We start from the raw sequence: 22,269 nt of genomic DNA on the forward strand, positions 1-22,269 counted from the left end.
AAAATCATGTGTTGGTAATGTAAAAAGACCTACAGGACATGATATTAGCAGGGGATCTTAAATTAAACTACTAAAGAGGCTCAACACTGTTTAGCTGCCAAAAGCAGTTGGAATTGGGCCTAAACAGTGTGGTAAGTCTTTAGGTGATGGCTATTGTGTCTGTTTGACCTCTTACAAATGTCTCTACAGGCAATAAAAAGAAAAAGTTTCCAATTTAAATAGCTAGAGAATAAAAACAATTTGCCAGTAATGTGAAAAAACCTACAGCACCTGGTGTTCCCATGTGGTCTCCCACCCAAGTACTAACCAGGCCCAACACTGCTTAGCTTCCAAGATCAGACGAGATTGGGCATATCCAATGTGGTATGGCTGTAGGTGCGATACCGGCACTTTTTTGCCCTCTTCTACTTCTATCACCAGGTAAGCTAATAAAAAAGTTTCGTAACTGTTTTTGCTTACTGAAAAAAATCATGTGTTGGCAATGTAAAAAGACCTACAGGACATGATATTAGCAGGGGATCTTAAATTAAACTACTAAAGAGGCTCAACACTGTTTAGCTGCCAAAAGCAGTTGGAATTGGGCCTAAACAGTGTGGTAAGTCTTTAGGTGATGGCTATTGTGTCTGTTTGACCTCTTACAAATGTCTCTACAGGCAATAAAAAGAAAAAGTTTCCAATTTAAATAGCTAGAGAATAAAAACAATTTGCCAGTAATGTGAAAAAACCTACAGCACCAGGTGTTCCCATGTGGTCTCCCACCCAAGTACTAACCAGGACCAACACTGCTTAGCTTCCAAGATCAGACGAGATTGGGCCTATCCAATGTGGTTTGGCTGTAGGTGAGATACATGCTCTTTTTTGCCCTCTTCTCTTCTATCACCAGGTAAGCTAATAAAAAAGCTTCCTAACTGTTTTTGCTTACTGAAAAAAATCATGTGTTGGTAATGTAAAAAGACCTACAGGACATGATATTAGCAGGGGATCTTAAATTAAACTACTAAAGAGGCTCAACACTGTTTAGCTGCCAAAAGCAGTTGGAATTGGGCCTAAACAGTGTGGTAAGTCTTTAGGTGATGGCTATTGTGTCTGTTTGACCTCTTACAAATGTCTCTACAGGCAATAAAAAGAAAAAGTTTCCAATTTAAATAGCTAGAGAATAAAAACAATTTGCCAGTAATGTGAAAAAACCTACAGCACCTGGTGTTCCCATGTGGTCTCCCACCCAAGTACTAACCAGGCCCAACACTGCTTAGCTTCCAAGATCAGACGAGATTGGGCCTATCCAATGTGGTATTGCTGTAGGTGAGATACAGGCACTTTTTTGCCCTCTTCTACTTCTATCACCAGGTAAGCTAATAAAAAAGTTTCGTAACTGTTTTTGCTTACTGAAAAAAATCATGTGTTGGCAATGTAAAAAGACCTACAGGACATGATATTAGCAGGGGATCTTAAATTAAACTACTAAAGAGGCTCAACACTGTTTAGCTGCCAAAAGCAGTTGGAATTCGGCCTAAACAGTGTGGTAAGTCTTTAGGGGATGGCTATTGTGTATGTTTGACCTCTTCTAAATGTCTGTGCTGGCAATAAAAAGAAAAAGTTTCCAATTTAAATAGATAGAGAATAAAAACTATTTGCCAGTAATGTGAAAAAACCTACAGCACCTGGTGTTCCCATGTGGTCTCCCACCCAAGTACTAACCAGGCCCAACACTGCTTAGCTTCCAAGATCAGACGAGATTGGGCCTATCCAATGTGGTATGGCTGTAGGTGAGATACATGCACTTTTTTGCCCTCTTCTACTTCTATTACCAGGTAAGCTAATAAAAAAGTTTCCTAACTGTTTTGGCTTAATGAAAAAAATCATGTTTTGGTAATGTAAAAAGACCTACAGGACATGATATTAGCAGGGGATCTTAAATGAAACTACTAAAGAGGCTCATACACTGTTTAGCTGCCAAAAGCAGTTGGAATTGGGCCTAAATAGTGTGGTAAGTCTTTAGGTGATGGCTATTGTGTTTGTTTGACCTCTTCCAAATGTCTGTACTGGCAATAAAAAGAAAAAGTTTCCAATTTAAATAGCTAGAGAATAAAAACAATTTGCCAGTAATGTGAAAAAACCTACAGCACCAGGTGTTCCCATGTGGTCTCCCACCCAAGTACTAACCAGGCCCAACACTGCTTAGCTTCCAAGATCAGACGAGATTGGGCCTATCCAATGTGGTATGGCTGTAGGTGAGATACATGCTCTTTTTTGCCCTCTTCTCTTCTATCACCAGGTAAGCTAATAAAAAAGCTTCCTAACTGTTTTTGCTTACTGAAAAAAATCATGTGTTGGTAATGTAAAAAGACCTACAGGACATGATATTAGCAGGGGATCTTAAATGAAACTACTAAAGAGGCTCAACACTGTTTAGCTGCCAAAAGCAGTTGGAATTGGGCCTAAACAGTGTGGTAAGTCTTTAGGTGATGGCTATTGTGTCTGTTTGACCTCTTACAAATGTCTCTACAGGCAATAAAAAGAAAAAGTTTCCAATTTAAATAGCTAGAGAATAAAAACAATTTGCCAGTAATGTGAAAAAACCTACAGCACCTGGTGTTCCCATGTGGTCTCCCACCCAAGTACTAACCAGGCCCAACACTGCTTAGCTTCCAAGATCAGACAAGATTGGGCATATCCAATGTGGTATGGCTGTAGGTGAGATACAGGCACTTTTTTGCCCTCTTCTACTTCTATCACCAGGTAAGCTAATAAAAAAGTTTCGTAACTGTTTTTGCTTACTGAAAAAAATCATGTGTTGGCAATGTAAAAAGACATACAGGACATGATATTAGCAGGGGATCTTAAATTAAACTACTAAAGAGGCTCAACACTGTTTAGCTGCCAAAAGCAGTTGGAATTGGGCCTAAACAGTGTGGTACGTCTTTAGGGGATGGCTATAGTGTATGTTTGACCTCTTCTAAATGTCTGTGCTGGCAATAAAAAGAAAAAGTTTCCAATTTAAATAGATAGAAAATAAAAACAATTTGCCAGTAATGTGAAAAAACCTACAGCACCTGGTGTTCCCATGTGGTCTCCCACCCAAGTACTAACCAGGCCCAACACTGCTTAGCTTCCAAGATCAGACGAGATTGGGCCTATCCAATGTGGTATGGCTGTAGGTGAGATACATGCACTTTTTTGCCCTCTTCTACTTCTATCACCAGGTAAGCTAATAAAAAAGTTTCCTAACTGTTTTGGCTTAATGAAAAAAATCATGTTTTGGTAATGTAAAAAGACCTACAGGACATGATATTAGCAGGGGATCTTAAATGAAACTACTAAAGAGGCTCATACACTGTTTAGCTGCCAAAAGCAGTTGGAATTGGGCCTAAACAGTGTGGTAAGTCTTTAGGTGATGGCTATTGTGTCTGTTTGACCTCTTCCAAATGTCTGTACTGGCAATAAAAAGAAAAAGTTTCCAATTTAAATAGCTAGAGAATAAAAACAATTTGCCAGTAATGTGAAAAAATCTACAGCACCAGGTGTTCCCATGTGGTCTCCCACCCAAGTACTAACCAGGCCCAACACTGCTTAGCTTCCAAGATCAGACAAGATTGGGCCTATCCAATGTGGTATGGCTGTAGGTGCGATACATGCTCTTTTTTGCCCTCTTCTCTTCTATCACCAGGTAAGCTAATAAAAAAGCTTCCTAACTGTTTTTGATTACTGAAAAAAATCATGTGTTGGTAATGTAAAAAGACCTACAGGACATGATATTAGCAGGGGATCTTAAATTAAATTACTAAAGAGGCTCAACACTGTTTAGCTGCCAAAAGCAGTTGGAATTGGGCCTAAACAGTGTGGTAAGTCTTTAGGTGATGGCTATTGTGTCTGTTTGACCTCTTCCAAATGTCTGTACTGGCAATAAAAAGAAAAAGTTTCCAATTTAAATAGCTAGAGAATAAAAATTATTTGCCAGTAATGTGAAAAAACCTACAGCAGCAGGTGTTCCCATGTGGTCTCCCACCCAAGTACTAACCAGGCCCAACACTGCTTAGCTTCCAAGATCAGACGAGATTGGGCCTATCCAATGTGGTATGGCTGTAGGTGAGATACATGCTCTTTTTTGCCCTCTTCTCTTCTATCACCAGGTAAGCTAATAAAAAAGCTTCCTAACTGTTTTTGCTTACTGAAAAAAATCATGTGTTGGTAATGTAAAAAGACCTACAGGACATGATATTAGCAGGGGATCTTAAATGAAACTACTAAAGAGGCTCAACACTGTTTAGCTGCCAAAAGCAGTTGGAATTGGGCCTAAACAGTGTGGTAAGTCTTTAGGTGATGGCTATTGTGTCTGTTTGACTTCTTACAAATGTCTCTACAGGCAATAAAAAGAAAAAGTTTCCAATTTAAATAGCTAGAGAATAAAAACAATTTGCCAGTAATGTGAAAAAACCTACAGCACCTGGTGTTCCCATGTGGTCTCCCACCCAAGTACTAACCAGGCCCAACACTGCTTAGCTTCCAAGATCAGACGAGATTGGGCATATCCAATGTGGTATGGCTGTAGGTGAGATACAGGCACTTTTTTGCCCTCTTCTACTTCTATCACCAGGTAAGCTAATAAAAAAGTTTCGTAACTGTTTTTGCTTACTGAAAAAAATCATGTGTTGGCAATGTAAAAAGACATACAGGACATGATATTAGCAGGGGATCTTAAATTAAACTACTAAAGAGGCTCAACACTGTTTAGCTGCCAAAAGCAGTTGGAATTGGGCCTAAACAGTGTGGTACGTCTTTAGGGGATGGCTATAGTGTATGTTTGACCTCTTCTAAATGTCTGTGCTGGCAATAAAAAGAAAAAGTTTCCAATTTAAATAGATAGAAAATAAAAACAATTTGCCAGTAATGTGAAAAAACCTACAGCACCTGGTGTTCCCATGTGGTCTCCCACCCAAGTACTAGCCAGGCCCAACACTGCTTAGCTTCCAAGATCAGACGAGATTGGGCCTATCCAATGTGGTATGGCTGTAGGTGATATACATGCACTTTTTTGCCCTCTTCTACTTCTATCACCAGGTAAGCTAATAAAAAAGTTTCCTAACTGTTTTGGCTTAATGAAAAAAATCATGTTTTGGTAATGTAAAAAGACCTACAGGACATGATATTAGCAGGGGATCTTAAATGAAACTACTAAAGAGGCTCATACACTGTTTAGCTGCCAAAAGCAGTTGGAATTGGGCCTAAACAGTGTGGTAAGTCTTTAGGTGATGGCTATTGTGTCTGTTTGACCTCTTCCAAATGTCTGTACTGGCAATAAAAAGAAAAAGTTTCCAATTTAAATAGCTAGAGAATAAAAACAATTTGCCAGTAATGTGAAAAAATCTACAGCACCAGGTGTTCCCATGTGGTCTCCCACCCAAGTACTAACCAGGCCCAACACTGCTTAGCTTCCAAGATCAGACAAGATTGGGCCTATCCAATGTGGTATGGCTGTAGGTGCGATACATGCTCTTTTTTGCCCTCTTCTCTTCTATCACCAGGTAAGCTAATAAAAAAGCTTCCTAACTGTTTTTGCTTACTGAAAAAAATCATGTGTTGGTAATGTAAAAAGACCTACAGGACATGATATTAGCAGGGGATCTTAAATTAAATTACTAAAGAGGCTCAACACTGTTTAGCTGCCAAAAGCAGTTGGAATTGGGCCTAAACAGTGTGGTAAGTCTTTAGGTGATGGCTATTGTGTCTGTTTGACCTCTTCCAAATGTCTGTACTGGCAATAAAAAGAAAAAGTTTCCAATTTAAATAGCTAGAGAATAAAAACAATTTGCCAGTAATGTGAAAAAACCTACAGCACCAGGTGTTCCCATGTGGTCTCCCACCCAAGTACTAACCAGGCCCAACACTGCTTAGCTTCCAAGATCAGACGAGATTGGGCCTATCCAATGTGGTATTGCTGTAGGTGAGATACATGCTCTTTTTTGCCCTCTTCTCTTCTATCACCAGGTAAGCTAATAAAAAAGCTTCCTAACTGTTTTTGCTTACTGAAAAAAATCATGTGTTGGTAATGTAAAAAGACCTACAGGACATGATATTAGCAGGGGATCTTAAATGAAACTACTAAAGAGGCTCAACACTGTTTAGCTGCCAAAAGCAGTTGGAATTGGGCCTAAACAGTGTGGTAAGTCTTTAGGTGATGGCTATTGTGTCTGTTTGACCTCTTACAAATGTCTCTACAGGCAATAAAAAGAAAAAGTTTCCAATTTAAATGGCTAGAGAATAAAAACAATTTACCAGTAATGTGAAAAAACCTACAGCACCTGGTGTTCCCATGTGGTCTCCCACCCAAGTACTAACCAGGCCCAACACTGCTTAGCTTCCAAGATCAGACAAGATTGGCCATATCCAATGTGGTATTGCTGTAGGTGAGATACAGGCACTTTTTTGCCCTCTTCTACTTCTATCACCAGGTAAGCTAATAAAAAAGTTTCGTAACTGTTTTTGCTTACTGAAAAAAATCATGTTTTGGTAATGTAAAAAGACCTACAGGACATGATATTAGCAGGGGATCTTAAATGAAACTACTAAAGAGGCTCATACACTGTTTAGCTGCCAAAAGCAGTTGGAATTGGGCCTAAATAGTGTGGTAAGTCTTTAGGTGATGGCTATTGTGTTTGTTTGACCTCTTCCAAATGGCTGTACTGGCAATAAAAAGAAAAAGTTTCCAATTTAAATAGCTAGAGAATAAAAACAATTTGCCAGTAATGTGAAAAAACCTACAGCACCAGGTGTTCCCATGTGGTCTCCCACCCAAGTACTAACCAGGCCCAACACTGCTTAGCTTCCAAGATCAGACGAGATTGGGCCTATCCAATGTGGTATGGCTGTAGGTGAGATACATGCTCTTTTTTGCCCTCTTCTCTTCTATCACCAGGTAAGCTAATAAAAAAGCTTCCTAACTGTTTTTGCTTACTGAAAAAAATCATGTGTTGGTAATGTAAAAAGACCTACAGGACATGATATTAGCAGGGGATCTTAAATGAAACTACTAAAGAGGCTCAACACTGTTTAGCTGCCAAAAGCAGTTGGAATTGGGCCTAAACAGTGTGGTAAGTCTTTAGGTGATGGCTATTGTGTCTGTTTGACCTCTTACAAATGTCTCTACAGGCAATAAAAAGAAAAAGTTTCCAATTTAAATAGCTAGAGAATAAAAACAATTTGCCAGTAATGTGAAAAAACCTACAGCACCTGGTGTTCCCATGTGGTCTCCCACCCAAGTACTAACCAGGCCCAACACTGCTTAGCTTCCAAGATCAGACGAGATTGGGCATATCCAATGTGGTATGGCTGTAGGTGAGATACAGGCACTTTTTTGCCCTCTTCTACTTCTATCACCAGGTAAGCTAATAAAAAAGTTTCGTAACTGTTTTTGCTTACTGAAAAAAATCATGTGTTGGCAATGTAAAAAGACATACAGGACATGATATTAGCAGGGGATCTTAAATTAAACTACTAAAGAGGCTCAACACTGTTTAGCTGCCAAAAGCAGTTGGAATTGGGCCTAAACAGTGTGGTAAGTCTTTAGGGGATGGCTATAGTGTATGTTTGACCTCTTCTAAATGTCTGTGCTGGCAATAAAAAGAAAAAGTTTCCAATTTAAATAGATAGAAAATAAAAACAATTTGCCAGTAATGTGAAAAAACCTACAGCACCTGGTGTTCCCATGTGGTCTCCCACCCAAGTACTAACCAGGCCCAACACTGCTTAGCTTCCAAGATCAGACGAGATTGGGCCTATCCAATGTGGTATGGCTGTAGGTGAGATACATGCACTTTTTTGCCCTCTTCTACTTCTATCACCAGGTAAGCTAATAAAAAAGTTTCCTAACTGTTTTGGCTTAATGAAAAAAATCATGTTTTGGTAATGTAAAAAGACCTACCGGACATGATATTAGCAGGGGATCTTAAATGAAACTACTAAAGAGGCTCATACACTGTTTAGCTGCCAAAAGCAGTTGGAATTGGGCCTAAACAGTGTGGTAAGTCTTTAGGTGATGGCTATTGTGTCTGTTTGACCTCTTCCAAATGTCTGTACTGGCAATAAAAAGAAAAAGTTTCCAATTTAAATAGCTAGAGAATAAAAACAATTTGCCAGTAATGTGAAAAAATCTACAGCACCAGGTGTTCCCATGTGGTCTCCCACCCAAGTACTAACCAGGCCCAACACTGCTTAGCTTCCAAGATCAGACAAGATTGGGCCTATCCAATGTGGTATGGCTGTAGGTGCGATACATGCTCTTTTTTGCCCTCTTCTCTTCTATCACCAGGTAAGCTAATAAAAAAGCTTCCTAACTGTTTTTGCTTACTGAAAAAAATCATGTGTTGGTAATGTAAAAAGACCTACAGGACATGATATTAGCAGGGGATCTTAAATTAAATTACTAAAGAGGCTCAACACTGTTTAGCTGCCAAAAGCAGTTGGAATTGGGCCTAAACAGTGTGGTAAGTCTTTAGGTGATGGCTATTGTGTATGTTTGACCTCTTACAAATGTCTCTACAGGCAATAAAAAGAAAAAGTTTCCAATTTAAATAGCTAGAGAATAAAAACAATTTGCCAGTAATGTGAAAAAACCTACAGCACCTGGTGTTCCCATGTGGTCTCCCACCCTAGTACTAACCAGGCCCAACACTGCTTAGCTTCCAAAATCAGACGAGATTGGGCATATCCAATGTGGTATGGCTGTAGGTGAGGTACAGGCACTTTTTTGCCCTCTTCTACTTCTATCACCAGGTAAGCTAATAAAAAAGTTTCCTAACTGTTTTGGCTTAATGAAAAAAATCATGTTTTGGTAATGTAAAAAGACCTACAGGACATGATATTAGCAGGGGATCTTAAATGAAACTACTAAAGAGGCTCATACACTGTTTAGCTGCCAAAAGCAGTTGGAATTGGGCCTAAACAGTGTGGTAAGTCTTTAGGTGATGGCTATTGTGTCTGTTTGACCTCTTCCAAATGTCTGTACTGGCAATAAAAAGAAAAAGTTTCCAATTTAAATAGCTAGAGAATAAAAACAATTTGCCAGTAATGTGAAAAAACCTACAGCACCAGGTGTTCCCATGTGGTCTCCCACCCAAGTACTAACCAGGCCCATCACTGCTTAGCTTCCAAGATCAGACGAGATTGGGCCTATCCAATGTGGTATGGCTGTAGGTGAGATACATTCTCTTTTTTGCCCTCTTCTCTTCTATCACCAGGTAAGCTAACAGGGCCGTTTCTAGACAATTTAGCTCCCAGGGCGAAGAAATAAAAATGCGCCCCCCCCCCACAGAAATACACAACCGCCCCTAATTAGGGGGTGTGGCTTAATTCTAAAAGGGGTGTGGCTTAATATAAGGGCGGGGTCTAGGAGGAAAACAATTACCTTACATCACACTTTTGCAACCTGCATGACCAGACATTGGTTAATGCAGGAGTTGTCATTGTCCTCCCGCACTTAAGTTGGCGGGCTGAAGGCCACACAGTGACATAAAAAATATAAAGGCCCACACAGTGACCTAGTACACCTCACAGATCAAGGCCAAACAATGACAGGCTACTTAAATCATTATACACTATTTATCCGTGATGCCAATTACACATTACGCTGCACACTGTGATGAAAATTACACATTACGCCACACACTGTGATGACAATTACACATTATGCCCCACGCGCCGCTACCGCACAACTGATGCCGTTTACTAATATGCCCCCACAGTGCCAGATGTGCCCCCACAGTGCCACACATATATGCCCCCACAGTGCCAGAAGCAGCACAACTCACTGTCTCACTCTCCCCCCGCTGCTGTTGTTGCTGCTGCTTCTTCTTCCTTGGGGAGGGGAGCGCATTGTGCGTTTCTCCTTCCCCTTCACTGTGTACCTGAGCTGTCAGCCATTCATATCTCACAGGCTGGCTCCTGATTGGATGCCAGCCCGCGAGCTCTAATTGGCTGACAGCCCAGTGACACAGTGAGCGAGGGGAAGGAGAGACGCGCGATGTGCTCCCCTCCCCTGGGATTAATCAGCTCAGCTGTGCCTGTGGCGCCGTGGCGGCAGACGGGGAGAGCTGAGAGGGGGAGGAAGGGAGGCGGCGGCGCTGTGGGAGCTGCCGTGCGCAGTGGCGTAACTATAAAATTTGCTCCCCCAAGCCATAAAAGTTTCATGCAACCCCCACCCCAGTAAAAATCTGGTGAGACAAACAGGGCTGTTTCTAGACAATATGGCTCCCAGTTTTAACAGTAAAAATGTGCCCCACATACAGATCATTTAAAAATAAAGAGCGCACATTTCAAAAAGTATGTGCAGCCTCGCTTCAAGGGGTAATGCCCATTATGCCACATACCGTAATGTCCATTACACATTATGCCACACATCGCAATGACCATTACACAATATGACACACACCACAATGCCTATTAAATATGCCACACACTGCTATACCCATTACACAATATGCCACACACTGCAATGCCCATTGCACATGCCACCCACCGGAATGCCTATTACACAATATGTGACACACCGTAATGCCACTTACTCCATACACCACACCATAATGCAATTTACTCTATACACCACACATTGCAATGCCACTTGCACAATACGCCTTACACCATAATGCCCCTTACACATTTTGAGGGTCATTTGATCCAAAAATCCAATAGTCACATCTAACAAAACCGACAAATGTGTACAAACTTGGACATACTGTATGTGACTGGTCAAAAACTAGCTAGCTGACATGCTAGTAGAACCCTACAATGGCACGTATTCAATGCTGTGGGCGAGTGGTGACAGCGAGCAGAGCTTCCTGCTCGCTGTCACCACTCACCCTGACAGTGTTCAACGCAGCCCCCTCATACGCCAATTCCCCCTCGCTCTATTTTTTGAGCGAGGGGGAATTGGCGTATGCGGCTCCAGAACCAGCAAGACTCACGGCTAAATACAGCAAGTTTCCTGCATTAGCCATGGGTCTCGCTGTTTTGGGGAATTCTCGCCGTCCTGTGACGGCGAGGATTTCCCCGGAACGTTGAATAGAGCGAGCGGCCGGCGCGGGGGTTAAACAGCGAGGATCGCTGGTTTTCTGCAATCCTCGCTGTTTAACCCCCTCGCTGTCCGCTCGCTGCGGTATTGAATACACCCCACAATATCAGAGTGATTGTAGAGCTGCAGTATGTTTCTTTACACATATAATTAAATAGAAATGGTTGCTGACCATAACACTTAAAAAAACAAAAAACTTTATGCTTTAGAATTGTGGCATTTACTCACAGTTCTCTAGCCACTCGCTGTCAGCAGCATCTGACCCGTCAGACTTCCACAGCATAATGAAACTCCTCCAGGATATCTGACTGACTGGCTGTGGCATTTTACATGCAGCAGCCGCGTAGCAGAGCAGCAGGAGCGGGAGGTGAGCTGGCGCAGCCTGCGCATAAGCGCGGGTCCCTCCTCTGTCCCCTGCTTGGCTAATCCGGACAGAGGAAGGGGGAGGCACTATCAGGCAGTCAGTCTGTGTGTCGCACTCACACAGAGTTTCGCCTCCACCGCCGGGTCCACTCTGGTCTGAGTGGTCTCCCCGGCTGAGGCTCCCTCTATGCTCCGCCTCCGCTCCATCATTCAGCCGGCCAGTCCCCGCCCTGTGCGCAGCTCGGCGCTCACAGACAGTCACAGCCGCCTGTCACTAATAGACTCTACATCAATGTCATTGAGTGACAGGCGGCTGTGACTGTGTGAGCGCCGAGCAGGGCACATAGACACTCTCACTGCAGCCTTGTAGCCAGGGACGGACTGGGGAATAAATGTGGCCCTGGAAAATTTCTGTAAGTGGCCTCATGTGGGCTGCACCAAATCAACAATGGGTGGAGCCGGCATAGCAGTAGGCGGGATTACTAAATCAGTATACGTAGCGACATCGGTGACAGGCAAGGCTAAAGCATCAGTATTTGATTCGGTACTTGTTTCTTAAGGCCCCCATACACTATGCGATTTTGAGCCCATTTCACCCGATTTTGGCACTTTGGGCAGATAAATCTGGAGTAATCGGCCTAAAATCGGAGTAATCGGCCTAAAATCGGAAGTTTGTGACCTCTGATATGATCTGATGCGCGTTCCCGCGCGCATCGGATCAGGGTGTCGGACCTGCTGAACTTAAGATATATCGGAATCTGACCCATCATGGGCACATCGTGGGTACCCACAATGTTTCAGTTCCGATATATCTATGGGTACCTCGTGTGGCCGCGGGAGCTAGCCTGACCCCTCTCGGGGACCAGTCCGGGGGAGCGGCATGAGCAGGCTGGGAGCGGCAGGCGGGGACCGCAGACGCAGAGCAGAGACCGGGGGCGCGGTGGGAGAATAGGAAGAAATCCTATTCAAAAGACTGGGCGGCCGCTGATTGGCTGACAGCTCAGCCAATCAGCGGCCGTCCAGTCTTTTGAATAGGATGGTTTCTATTCTCCCTCTCGCCGTGGGGAGTAGGGTAGCGGCGGGAGAATAGAAACCATCCTATTCAAAAGACTGGACGGCCGCTGATTGGCTGTGCTCTCAGCCAATCAGCGGCTGCCCAGTCTTTTGAATAGGATTTCTTCCTATTCTCCCACCGCGCCCCCGGTCTCTGATCTGCGCCTGCGCTCCCCCCTGCCGCTCCCCCGGACCTGTCCCCCGCTCTTAGCCTGCCACTGCCGGATGCCGCTGCCCCGGACCTGTCCCCCGCTCTCAGCCTACCACTGCCGGATGCCGCTGCCGATCCCCCGGACCGCTCCTCCGCTCTCAGCCTGCCACTGCCGGATGCCGCTGCCGATCCCCTGGACCGGACCCTGCTCTCCGATCCCCACCTGCCTCTACAACTCTCCAGCAGAGTTGTACTCCTGCCGCTTTCCCAGGTTTTTTTTTTTGCATGTGATAAATCGCACCAGATCTATCACATGTAATAATGGCACATCAAGTGCCAAATATGATCAAGCTCCCCCGGGGAGCTGCTGGGGCAGCTCAGGGGGCAGTTGGGGCCGACTTGTCCTTAGGATAAGTCGGCCTAATGTATGGGGGCCTTTAGAATGGCGCCCACCAAGCAATTTGCTTAGTGGGCTATTCTGCGTAGGAAAATCGCAACGCATGGGCCATTTTAGGGCCATGCGATGTGTGATGCGATTCGAATTTCCTATGTAATTTATTCATTGCTCTCTCTGCCCCAGGCCATCGCATCTGCCGCAAAATCGCATGCAATGGCATGCGATTTTATAGGGTGTGAGATGCCATGACATTAGGTATACAATGATATGATTGTATGTCCCCAAAATAGGTTAAACTATCCACGCCACCCCGAAGCGTGGCGAGTCCCATGAGGGGCTGCGGAACGTGTCCTCCGACTTTTTCATTACCCCACTATCCACGTCGGCGTGGAGTTGATTTTATATAGTGTGGCGAGTGCAACAAGCCACCGAGCTCGAAGCATGGCGAGCGCTGCAGAATACATGTGAAGTAATCCGCATGCGCTTGCCACGCTATATAAAATCAACTCCACGCCGACGTGGATAGTGGGGGAATGAAAAGGTTGGAGGACGCGTTCCGCTGCGCTCGCCACACTTCGGGCTGGCGTGGATAGTGGGGGTGGGTGCGTTAAACCTATTTTTGGGACATTCAATCATATCATTGTATACCTAATGTCATGGCATTGCACACCCTATAAAATTGCATGCGATTTTGCGGGACATGCGATGCAATGCGATATAGTGGGGTACAATGAAAAACTCCTGTCGACCATGGACTCGCCGATCATCTTCTAGCATCTAACTAGCGTTACTGCCGCTTTAGTGCCTGTTTACTATATTCAGCCGTCTAACGCAGCAGGATAAACTAACATCGTCAATCTACACCTGGGTCAACCCACTATACCATCACCGGACACAGCAACCCTCCCTCAAAGCTACACTATAAACAGGATAGTATTCCCATCCTCACTAGCCTAACAATATACAGGCCATAAAACTGGCCCACTAATGTGTATCACAACTACAGGCTATGTGTGTGCCATACTTAGATAAGCACCCTACACTAATGGGGCCTACACAAGGGGGAATTTCAGGGCATTTTCGAAATGATCTCACTAGATCGCTTAGAGCAGGGGTAGCCAACTCCAGTCCTCCACAGCTACCAACAGTTCACATTTTCCAGGTCTCCTCACAGAACCACAAATGAAGTAATTAGCTCCACCTGTGGATCATTGATAATGTGTCAGTGTGTAAGGAGTGCACCTGCGAGGTGAGCTGGAAGATGTGTCAGTCAGTAATGAGTGCAGTGCTGTGAGCTGGAAAACCTGAACTGTTGGTAGCTCTCGAGGACTGGAGTTGGTTACCCCTGTCTTAGAAAATGCACCTACATGTAGGGGTCATAGCAACAGCTCTCAGCCAATCACTGACTGTCCATTCATTTCTATGTGCGCCCGCTGCTGTCCGGCTTCCCCCACACTACAGGGTGCCCATCACTGCGCTCACCGTCCCGGACCACCGGCTCCCTGCTTGCGGCGATCACGGCCCAGATCAGTGCGCCTCCCCTGCTCCTCGCATCAGCTCCCCATATGCCGCGTCCCCTGCCTAATTCTCTCTGCACATGTTACATCTGCCCCACCTGCAGTGCACATGGTTTTGACCATCTAAGAAGGAATTTGTCAGAAAGAGTGAACTAGAATAACCCCCATAGACTCTATAAATAGTAGTTCCCAAAATTTCTTTAACAGCCTGAATGTGGCTTAGGAAGGGGCCGATGGTGGGGGGTCTATTTATGCACATATTTGCGCATGTGCAAACTCCCTGCTCAAATGCCTTCAGTAAGTACCACACTCGCCGAGGCATTCACATGAGTAGGGGAGAGGGGGGGTTAGCAGGCGGCGGCATCAGGGGAACGCCCAGTGTTTTATGGGCGTCCCAATAAAAACGCTGGGCGTTCACCTGGAAACGCAGATGTCTGCTTGGGCCGGGCGGCTGACATCACATCAGCGCCTGTCCCCTTTTCGGCGGATAGTGGCTGTAATACAATTCAGTTCAGACTGACTATTACCAAAGGCAGAGCAATCATTCGATGGTGAGCGACCATCAAGTGATTTCTCCTGGTAGCGACTGCATGAGAGGGGATGTGTTAGCAACACACCCCCTCGCATGCTAATGAAGGGATCTGGGGGGGTGTCTGTTCGGCGCGGCAGCGTTAAGGTGCTCGCTAGGCAGCGGATATACGCTGCCTAGTGAGCCAAACTGAATCAGGACCTAAATCCGGCTAGTACTGAATAAGTTCCCCCCTTTGACATCAGGGGTATTCATCATGGGTGCACAAGCATACCCCCATAAACCTGAAACCAGCCTCATAAAGGATTTTAAATAGGAGACACACTCCTGCATTTCCTTAAAGTACCTTCTCCCCCACACCGCACCGCTTGCCTGGTCTTCCTTTCCCCAGCCCCCAGCAGAGCCTCCTAAAGGTGCCCACACACCAGAACGATTTTTGTGGCCGATTTTCGACCGATTGTATCAAAAAAATCGGCCGATACTTACCGATTTTTACCGATAAATCGGCCAAAAATCGTTGTAGTGTCTGGGCACTTTAACTGCAGCCTGGCATACCTTCCCACACCCAGCAGCAACTCTACTCACCATCACTGCAGGGCCAGGGCCTCACCTTCTGCTGCTAAAGGCCGGAGTCCTCCTGTCTTGCTGGGCGTCTACACTGAGGCTGCAGATGTCGCCTGGCCCAGCTGTAAAGTCCCAGCAGCGAGGGGGTAGTTTTGTTCCTTGTGGGACAGCAGCTGCACCGCGTTCTCCTCCCTGCACGTTTACAGGAAGGCTTCCCCAATCTATCCTCATGGTGGCTACTGGGCTCCTCTTGTCTGCAGTGCACTGTATCACGTGTGTGCAGGGAAACATAATAGAGGTGGAGCTGCCGACCCAGGGGAGGGCTGACAGCAGCTGACTGACAGACAGCAGCCTTTTCATCATGACAGCCTGGAATATTACAGCAATGGTAGGAGACGGGGCAACACGGGGACATGGGCATAGGGGTACTGAATGTACTTGTGATGCTGCAGCGCTGCCAGTGCCAGTCTGATTAGGGTGGGAGGCACAGTGAGTGTAGCAGTGGGAGGAGGCGGGGTAAACACAGGAACATGGGCTCAGGGCTGAGGCTGAGCCTGTCTCTGACCTACGGTGTCTCGGGTCGAATTTTGTGGGCGGTGCTAGACCTGCGACTGGGCGGAGCTTTTCGGCCTCTTGTTCGTCCGGCCTCCCGGCCCTCCTACTACAGCTACAGGCGCCTACACAGGCTCATCAGCACACCAGTCCAGGCAGCATTTAAAAAGCGGGGACGAGCCGTGCGGCGCCCCGGGCAGATGCACGGCTCGTCCCCCTGTAAAAACGGCCCTGTAAGCTAATAAAAAAGCTTCCTAACTGTTTTTGCTTACTGAAAAAAATCATGTGTTGGTAATGTAAAAAGACCTACAGGACATGATATTAGCAGGGGATCTTAAATTAAACTACTAAAGAGGCTCAACACTGTTTAGCTGCCAAAAGCAGTTGGAATTGGGCCTAAACAGTGTGGTAAGTCTTTAGGTGATGGCTATTGTGTATGTTTGACCTCTTCTAAATGTCTGTGCTGGCAATAAAAAGAAAAAGTTTCCAATTTAAATAGATAGAGAATAAAAACAATTTGCCAGTAATGTGAAAAAACCTACAGCAACTGGTGTTCCCATGTGGTCTCCCACCCAAGTACTAACCAGGCCCAACACTGCTTAGCTTCCAAGATCAGACAAGATTGGGCCTATCCAATGTGGTATGGCTGTAGGTGAGATACATGCACTTTTTTGCCCTCTTCTACTTCTATCACCAGGTAAGCTAATAAAAAAGTTTCCTAACTGTTTTGGCTTAATGAAAAAAATCATGTTTTGGTAATGTAAAAAGACCTACAGGACATGATATTAGCAGGGGATCTTAAATGAAACTACTAAAGAGGCTCATACACTGTTTAGCTGCCAAAAGCAGTTGGAATTGGGCCTAAACAGTGTGGTAAGTCTTTAGGTGATGGCTATTGTGTCTGTTTGACCTCTTACAAATGTCTGTACTGGCATTAAAAAGAAAAAGTTTCCAATTTAAATAGCTATAGAATAAAAACAATTTGCCAGTAATGTGAAAAAACCTACAGCACCAGGTGTTCCCATGTGGTCTCCGACCCAAGTACTAACCAGGCCCAACACTGCTTAGCTTCCAAGATCAGACGAGATTGGGCCTATCCAATGTGGTATGGCTGTAGGTGAGACACATGCTCTTTTTTGCCCTCTTCTCTTCTATCACCAGGTAAGCTAATAAAAAAGCTTCCTAACTGTTTTTGCTTACTGAAAAAAATCATGTGTTGGTAATGTAAAAAGACCTACAGGACCTGATATTAGCAGGGGATCTTAAATTAAACTACTAAAGAGGCTCAACACTGTTTAACTGCCAAAAGCAGTTGGAATTGGGCCTAAACAGTGTGGTAAGTCTTTAGGTGATGGCTATTGTGTATGTTTGACCTCTTCTAAATGTCTGTGCTGGCAATAAAAAGAAAAAGTTTCCAATTTAAATAGATAGAGAATAAAAACAATTTGCCAGTAATGTGAAAAAACCTACAGCACCTGGTGTTCCCATGTGGTCTCCCACCCAAGTACTAACCAGGCCCAACACTGCTTAGCTTCCAAGATCAGACGAGATTAGGCCTATCCAATGTGGTATGGCTGTAGGTGAGATACATGCTCATTTTTGCCCTCTTCCCTTCTATCACCAGTTAAGCTAATAAAAAAGCTTCCTAACTGTTTTTGCTTACTGAAAAAAATCATGTGTTGGTAATGTAAAAAGACCGACAGGACATGATATTAGCAGGGGATCTTAAATTAAACTACTAAAGAGGCTCAACACTGTTTAGCTGCCAAAAGCAGTTGGAATTGGGCCTAAACAGTGTGGTAAGTCTTTAGGTGATGGCTATTGTGTCTGTTTGACCTCTTACAAATGTCTCTACAGGCAATAAAAAGAAAAAGTTTCCAATTTAAATAGCTAGAGAATAAAAACAATTTGCCAGTAATGTGAAAAAACCTACAGCACCTGCTGTTCCCATGTGGTCTCCCACCCAAGTACTAACCAGGCCCAACACTGCTTAGCTTCCAAGATCAGACGATATTGGGCATATCCAATGTGGTATGGCTGTAGGTGAAATTCAGGCACTTTTTTGCCCTCTTCTACTTCTATCACCAGGTAAGCTAATAAAAAAGTTTCGTAACTGTTTTTGCTTACTGAAAAAAATCATGTGTTGGCAATGTAAAAAGACCTACAGGACATGATATTAGCAGGGGATCTTAAATTAAACTACTAAAGAGGCTCAACACTGTTTAGCTGCCAAAAGCAGTTGGAATTGGGCCTAAACAGTGTGGTAAGTCTTTAGGGGATGGCTATTGTGTATGTTTGACCTCTTCTAAATGTCTGTGCTGGCAATAAAAAGAAAAAGTTTCCAATTTAAATAGATAGAGAATAAAAACAATTTGCCAGTAATGTGAAAAAACCTACAGCACCTGGTGTTCCCATGTGGTCTCCCACCCAAGTACTAACCAGGCCCAACACTGCTTAGCTTCCAAGATCAGACGAGATTGGGCCTATCCAATGTGGTATGGCTGTAGGTGAGATACATGCACTTTTTTGCCCTCTTCTACTTCTATTACCAGGTAAGCTAATAAAAAAGTTTCCTAACTGTTTTGGCTTAATGAAAAAAATCATGTTTTGGTAATGTAAAAAGACCTACAGGACATGATATTAGCAGGGGATCTTAAATGAAACTACTAAAGAGGCTCATACACTGTTTAGCTGCCAAAAGCAGTTGGAATTGGGCCTAAATAGTGTGGTAAGTCTTTAGGTGATGGCTATTGTGTCTGTTTGACCTCTTCCAAATGTCTGTACTGGCAATAAAAAGAAAAAGTTTCCAATTTAAATAGCTATAGAATAAAAACAATTTGCCAGTAATGTGAAAAAACCTACAGCACCAGGTGTTCCCATGTGGTCTCCCACCCAAGTACTAACCAGGCCCAACACTGCTTAGCTTCCAAGATCAGACGAGATTGGGCCTATCCAATGTAGTATGGCTGTAGGTGAGATACATGCTCTTTTTTGCCCTCTTCTCTTCTATCACCAGGTAAGCTAATAAAAAAGCTTCCTAACTGTTTTGGCTTACTGAAAAAAATCATGTGTTGGTAATGTAAAAAGACCTACAGGACATGATATTAGCAGGGGATCTTAAATGAAACTACTAAAGAGGCTCAACACTGTTTTGCTGCCAAAAGCAGTTGGAATTGGGCCTAAACAGTGTGGTAAGTCTTTAGGTGATGGCTATTGTGTCTGTTTGACCTCTTACAAATGTCTCTACAGGCAATAAAAAGAAAAAGTTTCCAATTTAAATAGCTAGAGAATAAAAACAACTTGCCAGTAATGTGAAAAAACCTACAGCACCTGGTGTTCCCATGTGGTCTCCCACCCAAGTACTAACCAGGCCCAACACTGCTTAGCTTCCAAAATCAGACGAGATTGGGCATATCCAATTTGGTATGGCTGTAGGTGAGATACAGGCACTTTTTTGCCCTCTTCTACTTCTATCACCAGGTAAGCTAATAAAAAAGTTTCGTAACTGTTTTTGCTTACTGAAAAAAATCATGTGTTGGCAATGTAAAAAGACATACAGGACATGATATTAGCAGGGGATCTTAAATTAAACTACTAAAGAGGCTCAACACTGTTTAGCTGCCAAAAGCAGTTGGAATTGGGCCTAAACAGTGTGGTAAGTCTTTAGGGGATGGCTATAGTGTATGTTTGACCTCTTCTAAATGTCTGTGCTGGCAATAAAAAAAAAAAGTTTCCAATTTAAATAGATAGAAAATAAAAACAATTTGCCAGTAATGTGAAAAAACCTACAGCACCTGGTGTTCCCATGTGGTCTCCCACCCAAGTACTAACCAGGCCCAACACTGCTTAGCTTCCAAGATCAGACGAGATTGGGCCTATCCAATGTGGTATGGCTGTAGGTGAGATGCATGCACTTTTTTGCCCTCTTCTACTTCTATCACCAGGTAAGCTAATAAAAAAGTTTCCTAACTGTTTTGGCTTAATGAAAAAAATCATGTTTTGGTAATGTAAAAAGACCTACAGGACATGATATTAGCAGGGGATCTTAAATGAAACTACTAAAGAGGCTCATACACTGTTTAGCTGCCAAAAGCAGTTGGAATTGGGCCTAAACAGTGTGGTAAGTCTTTAGGTGATGGCTATTGTGTCTGTTTGACCTCTTCCAAATGTCTGTACTGGCAATAAAAAGAAAAAGTTTCCAATTTAAATAGCTAGAGAATAAAAACAATTTGCCAGTAATGTGAAAAAACCTACAGCACCAGGTGTTCCCATGTGGTCTCCCAGCCAAGTACTAACCAGGCCCAACACTGCTTAGCTTCCAAGATCAGACAAGATTGGGCCTATCCAATGTGGTATGGCTGTAGGTGCGATACATGCTCTTTTTTGCCCTCTTCTCTTCTATCACCAGGTAAGCTAATAAAAAAGCTTCCTAACTGTTTTTGCTTACTGAAAAAAATCATGTGTTGGTAATGTAAAAAGACCTACAGGACATGATATTAGCAGGGGATCTTAAATTAAATTACTAAAGAGGCTCAACACTGTTTAGCTGCCAAAAGCAATTGGAATTGGGCCTAAACAGTGTGGTAAGTCTTTAGGTGATGGCTATTGTGTATGTTTGACCTCTTACAAATGTCTCTACAGGCAATAAAAAGAAAAAGTTTCCAATTTAAATAGCTAGAGAATAAAAACAATTTGCCAGTAATGTGAAAAAACCTACAGCACCTGGTGTTCCCATGTGGTCTCCCACCCTAGTACTAACCAGGCCCAACACTGCTTAGCTTCCAAAATCAGACGAGATTGGGCATATCCAATGTGGTATGGCTGTAGGTGAGGTACAGGCACTTTTTTGCCCTCTTCTACTTCTATCACCAGGTAAGCTAATAAAAAAGTTTCGTAACTGTTTTTGCTTACTGAAAAAAATCATGTGTTGGCAATGTAAAAAGACCTACAGGACATGATATTAGCAGGGGATCTTAAATTAAACTACTAAAGAGGCTCAACACTGTTTAACTGCCAAAAGCAGTTGGAATTGGGCCTAAACAGTGTGGTAAGTCTTTAGGTGATGGCTATTGTGTATGTTTGACCTCTTCTAAATGTCTGTGCTGGCAATAAAAAGAAAAAGTTTCCAATTTAAATAGATAGAGAATAAAAACAATTTGCCAGTAATGTGAAAAAACCTACAGCACCTGGTGTTCCCATGTGGTTTCCCACCCAAGTACTAACCAGGCCCAACACTGCTTAGCTTCCAAGATCAGACGAGATTGGGCCTATCCAATGTGGTATGGCTGTAGGTGAGATACATGCACTGTTTTGCCCTCTTCTACTTCTATCACCAGGTAAGCTAATAAAAAAGTTTCCTAACTGTTTTGGCTTAATGAAAAAAATCATGTTTTGGTAATGTAAAAAGACCTACAGGACATGATATTAGCAGGGGATCTTAAATGAAACTACTAAAGAGGCTCATACACTGTTTAGCTGCCAAAAGCAGTTGGAATTGGGCCTAAACAGTGTGGTAAGTCTTTAGGTGATGGCTATTGTGTCTGTTTGGCCTCTTCCAAATGTCTGTACTGGCAATAAAAAGAAAAAGATTCCAATTTAAATAGCTAGAGAATAAAAACAATTTGCCAGTAATGTGAAAAAACCTACAGCACCAGGTGTTCCCATGTGGTCTCCCACCCAAGTACTAACCAGGCCCATCACTGCTTAGCTTCCAAGATCAGACGAGATTGGGCCTATCCAATGTGGTATGGCTGTAGGTGAGATACATTCTCTTTTTTGCCCTCTTCTCTTCTATCACCAGGTAAGCTAATAAAAAAGCTTCCTAACTGTTTTTGCTTACTGAAAAAAATCATGTGTTGGTAATGTAAAAAGACCTACAGGACATGATATTAGCAGGGGATCTTAAATTAAACTACTAAAGAGGCTCAACACTGTTTAGCTGCCAAAAGCAGTTGGAATTGGGCCTAAACAGTGTGGTAAGTCTTTAGGTGATGGCTATTGTGTATGTTTGACCTCTTCTAAATGTCTGTGCTGGCAATAAAAAGAAAAAGTTTCCAATTTAAATAGATAGAGAATAAAAAC

The 22,269-nt window shown here is 43.5% G+C and overlaps 31 non-coding genes and 1 pseudogene across 31 annotated transcripts; all 32 read right to left on the reverse strand.

The window, feature by feature from the left end:
* Positions 1-258: 258 nt before the first annotated feature.
* On the reverse strand, positions 259-377 carry LOC146024018 (5S ribosomal RNA). The gene has a single exon (XR_014453415.1). It is a non-coding gene; the product is annotated as a 5S ribosomal RNA (ribosomal RNA).
* A 345-nt stretch (positions 378-722) lies between these two features.
* LOC146024351 (5S ribosomal RNA) lies at positions 723-841 on the reverse strand. Its single transcript, XR_014453735.1, has one exon. It is a non-coding gene; the product is annotated as a 5S ribosomal RNA (ribosomal RNA).
* A 344-nt stretch (positions 842-1,185) lies between these two features.
* On the reverse strand, positions 1,186-1,304 carry LOC146023142 (5S ribosomal RNA). Its single transcript, XR_014452569.1, has one exon. It is a non-coding gene; the product is annotated as a 5S ribosomal RNA (ribosomal RNA).
* A 345-nt stretch (positions 1,305-1,649) lies between these two features.
* Positions 1,650-1,768, reverse strand: LOC146022050 (5S ribosomal RNA). Its single transcript, XR_014451518.1, has one exon. It is a non-coding gene; the product is annotated as a 5S ribosomal RNA (ribosomal RNA).
* A 346-nt stretch (positions 1,769-2,114) lies between these two features.
* Positions 2,115-2,233, reverse strand: LOC146022379 (5S ribosomal RNA). The gene has a single exon (XR_014451837.1). It is a non-coding gene; the product is annotated as a 5S ribosomal RNA (ribosomal RNA).
* A 344-nt stretch (positions 2,234-2,577) lies between these two features.
* Positions 2,578-2,696, reverse strand: LOC146022609 (5S ribosomal RNA). Its single transcript, XR_014452057.1, has one exon. It is a non-coding gene; the product is annotated as a 5S ribosomal RNA (ribosomal RNA).
* Positions 2,697-3,041: 345 nt separating this feature from the next.
* LOC146022052 (5S ribosomal RNA) lies at positions 3,042-3,160 on the reverse strand. Its single transcript, XR_014451520.1, has one exon. It is a non-coding gene; the product is annotated as a 5S ribosomal RNA (ribosomal RNA).
* Positions 3,161-3,506: 346 nt separating this feature from the next.
* LOC146024456 (5S ribosomal RNA) lies at positions 3,507-3,625 on the reverse strand. Its single transcript, XR_014453837.1, has one exon. It is a non-coding gene; the product is annotated as a 5S ribosomal RNA (ribosomal RNA).
* A 344-nt stretch (positions 3,626-3,969) lies between these two features.
* Positions 3,970-4,088, reverse strand: LOC146024381 (5S ribosomal RNA). Its single transcript, XR_014453765.1, has one exon. It is a non-coding gene; the product is annotated as a 5S ribosomal RNA (ribosomal RNA).
* Positions 4,089-4,432: 344 nt separating this feature from the next.
* On the reverse strand, positions 4,433-4,551 carry LOC146024029 (5S ribosomal RNA). The gene has a single exon (XR_014453426.1). It is a non-coding gene; the product is annotated as a 5S ribosomal RNA (ribosomal RNA).
* A 345-nt stretch (positions 4,552-4,896) lies between these two features.
* On the reverse strand, positions 4,897-5,015 carry LOC146022622 (5S ribosomal RNA). The gene has a single exon (XR_014452069.1). It is a non-coding gene; the product is annotated as a 5S ribosomal RNA (ribosomal RNA).
* Positions 5,016-5,361: 346 nt separating this feature from the next.
* Positions 5,362-5,480, reverse strand: LOC146024457 (5S ribosomal RNA). Its single transcript, XR_014453838.1, has one exon. It is a non-coding gene; the product is annotated as a 5S ribosomal RNA (ribosomal RNA).
* A 344-nt stretch (positions 5,481-5,824) lies between these two features.
* Positions 5,825-5,943, reverse strand: LOC146023211 (5S ribosomal RNA). Its single transcript, XR_014452635.1, has one exon. It is a non-coding gene; the product is annotated as a 5S ribosomal RNA (ribosomal RNA).
* Positions 5,944-6,287: 344 nt separating this feature from the next.
* Positions 6,288-6,406, reverse strand: LOC146024521 (5S ribosomal RNA). Its single transcript, XR_014453898.1, has one exon. It is a non-coding gene; the product is annotated as a 5S ribosomal RNA (ribosomal RNA).
* A 346-nt stretch (positions 6,407-6,752) lies between these two features.
* Positions 6,753-6,871, reverse strand: LOC146022380 (5S ribosomal RNA). Its single transcript, XR_014451838.1, has one exon. It is a non-coding gene; the product is annotated as a 5S ribosomal RNA (ribosomal RNA).
* Positions 6,872-7,215: 344 nt separating this feature from the next.
* Positions 7,216-7,334, reverse strand: LOC146024040 (5S ribosomal RNA). The gene has a single exon (XR_014453437.1). It is a non-coding gene; the product is annotated as a 5S ribosomal RNA (ribosomal RNA).
* A 345-nt stretch (positions 7,335-7,679) lies between these two features.
* LOC146022053 (5S ribosomal RNA) lies at positions 7,680-7,798 on the reverse strand. Its single transcript, XR_014451521.1, has one exon. It is a non-coding gene; the product is annotated as a 5S ribosomal RNA (ribosomal RNA).
* Positions 7,799-8,144: 346 nt separating this feature from the next.
* LOC146024458 (5S ribosomal RNA) lies at positions 8,145-8,263 on the reverse strand. Its single transcript, XR_014453839.1, has one exon. It is a non-coding gene; the product is annotated as a 5S ribosomal RNA (ribosomal RNA).
* A 344-nt stretch (positions 8,264-8,607) lies between these two features.
* LOC146021682 (5S ribosomal RNA) lies at positions 8,608-8,726 on the reverse strand. The gene has a single exon (XR_014451159.1). It is a non-coding gene; the product is annotated as a 5S ribosomal RNA (ribosomal RNA).
* Positions 8,727-9,072: 346 nt separating this feature from the next.
* LOC146022990 (5S ribosomal RNA) lies at positions 9,073-9,191 on the reverse strand. The gene has a single exon (XR_014452423.1). It is a non-coding gene; the product is annotated as a 5S ribosomal RNA (ribosomal RNA).
* A 7,532-nt stretch (positions 9,192-16,723) lies between these two features.
* LOC146024801 (5S ribosomal RNA) lies at positions 16,724-16,842 on the reverse strand (annotated as a pseudogene).
* Positions 16,843-17,188: 346 nt separating this feature from the next.
* LOC146024395 (5S ribosomal RNA) lies at positions 17,189-17,307 on the reverse strand. The gene has a single exon (XR_014453778.1). It is a non-coding gene; the product is annotated as a 5S ribosomal RNA (ribosomal RNA).
* Positions 17,308-17,651: 344 nt separating this feature from the next.
* LOC146023279 (5S ribosomal RNA) lies at positions 17,652-17,770 on the reverse strand. Its single transcript, XR_014452702.1, has one exon. It is a non-coding gene; the product is annotated as a 5S ribosomal RNA (ribosomal RNA).
* Positions 17,771-18,114: 344 nt separating this feature from the next.
* Positions 18,115-18,233, reverse strand: LOC146024370 (5S ribosomal RNA). The gene has a single exon (XR_014453754.1). It is a non-coding gene; the product is annotated as a 5S ribosomal RNA (ribosomal RNA).
* Positions 18,234-18,578: 345 nt separating this feature from the next.
* LOC146022054 (5S ribosomal RNA) lies at positions 18,579-18,697 on the reverse strand. The gene has a single exon (XR_014451522.1). It is a non-coding gene; the product is annotated as a 5S ribosomal RNA (ribosomal RNA).
* Positions 18,698-19,043: 346 nt separating this feature from the next.
* Positions 19,044-19,162, reverse strand: LOC146023361 (5S ribosomal RNA). Its single transcript, XR_014452782.1, has one exon. It is a non-coding gene; the product is annotated as a 5S ribosomal RNA (ribosomal RNA).
* Positions 19,163-19,506: 344 nt separating this feature from the next.
* LOC146023819 (5S ribosomal RNA) lies at positions 19,507-19,625 on the reverse strand. Its single transcript, XR_014453222.1, has one exon. It is a non-coding gene; the product is annotated as a 5S ribosomal RNA (ribosomal RNA).
* A 345-nt stretch (positions 19,626-19,970) lies between these two features.
* Positions 19,971-20,089, reverse strand: LOC146022055 (5S ribosomal RNA). Its single transcript, XR_014451523.1, has one exon. It is a non-coding gene; the product is annotated as a 5S ribosomal RNA (ribosomal RNA).
* Positions 20,090-20,435: 346 nt separating this feature from the next.
* LOC146024012 (5S ribosomal RNA) lies at positions 20,436-20,554 on the reverse strand. Its single transcript, XR_014453410.1, has one exon. It is a non-coding gene; the product is annotated as a 5S ribosomal RNA (ribosomal RNA).
* Positions 20,555-20,898: 344 nt separating this feature from the next.
* LOC146021684 (5S ribosomal RNA) lies at positions 20,899-21,017 on the reverse strand. Its single transcript, XR_014451161.1, has one exon. It is a non-coding gene; the product is annotated as a 5S ribosomal RNA (ribosomal RNA).
* Positions 21,018-21,362: 345 nt separating this feature from the next.
* Positions 21,363-21,481, reverse strand: LOC146023048 (5S ribosomal RNA). Its single transcript, XR_014452479.1, has one exon. It is a non-coding gene; the product is annotated as a 5S ribosomal RNA (ribosomal RNA).
* Positions 21,482-21,827: 346 nt separating this feature from the next.
* LOC146022991 (5S ribosomal RNA) lies at positions 21,828-21,946 on the reverse strand. Its single transcript, XR_014452424.1, has one exon. It is a non-coding gene; the product is annotated as a 5S ribosomal RNA (ribosomal RNA).
* Between the last annotated feature and the right edge of the window lie 323 nt (positions 21,947-22,269).

This window comes from Crinia signifera, chromosome 7, assembly GCF_055691185.1.
Source record: "Crinia signifera chromosome 7, ASM5569118v1, whole genome shotgun sequence".
Classification (NCBI taxonomy): Eukaryota; Metazoa; Chordata; class Amphibia; order Anura; family Myobatrachidae; genus Crinia; species Crinia signifera.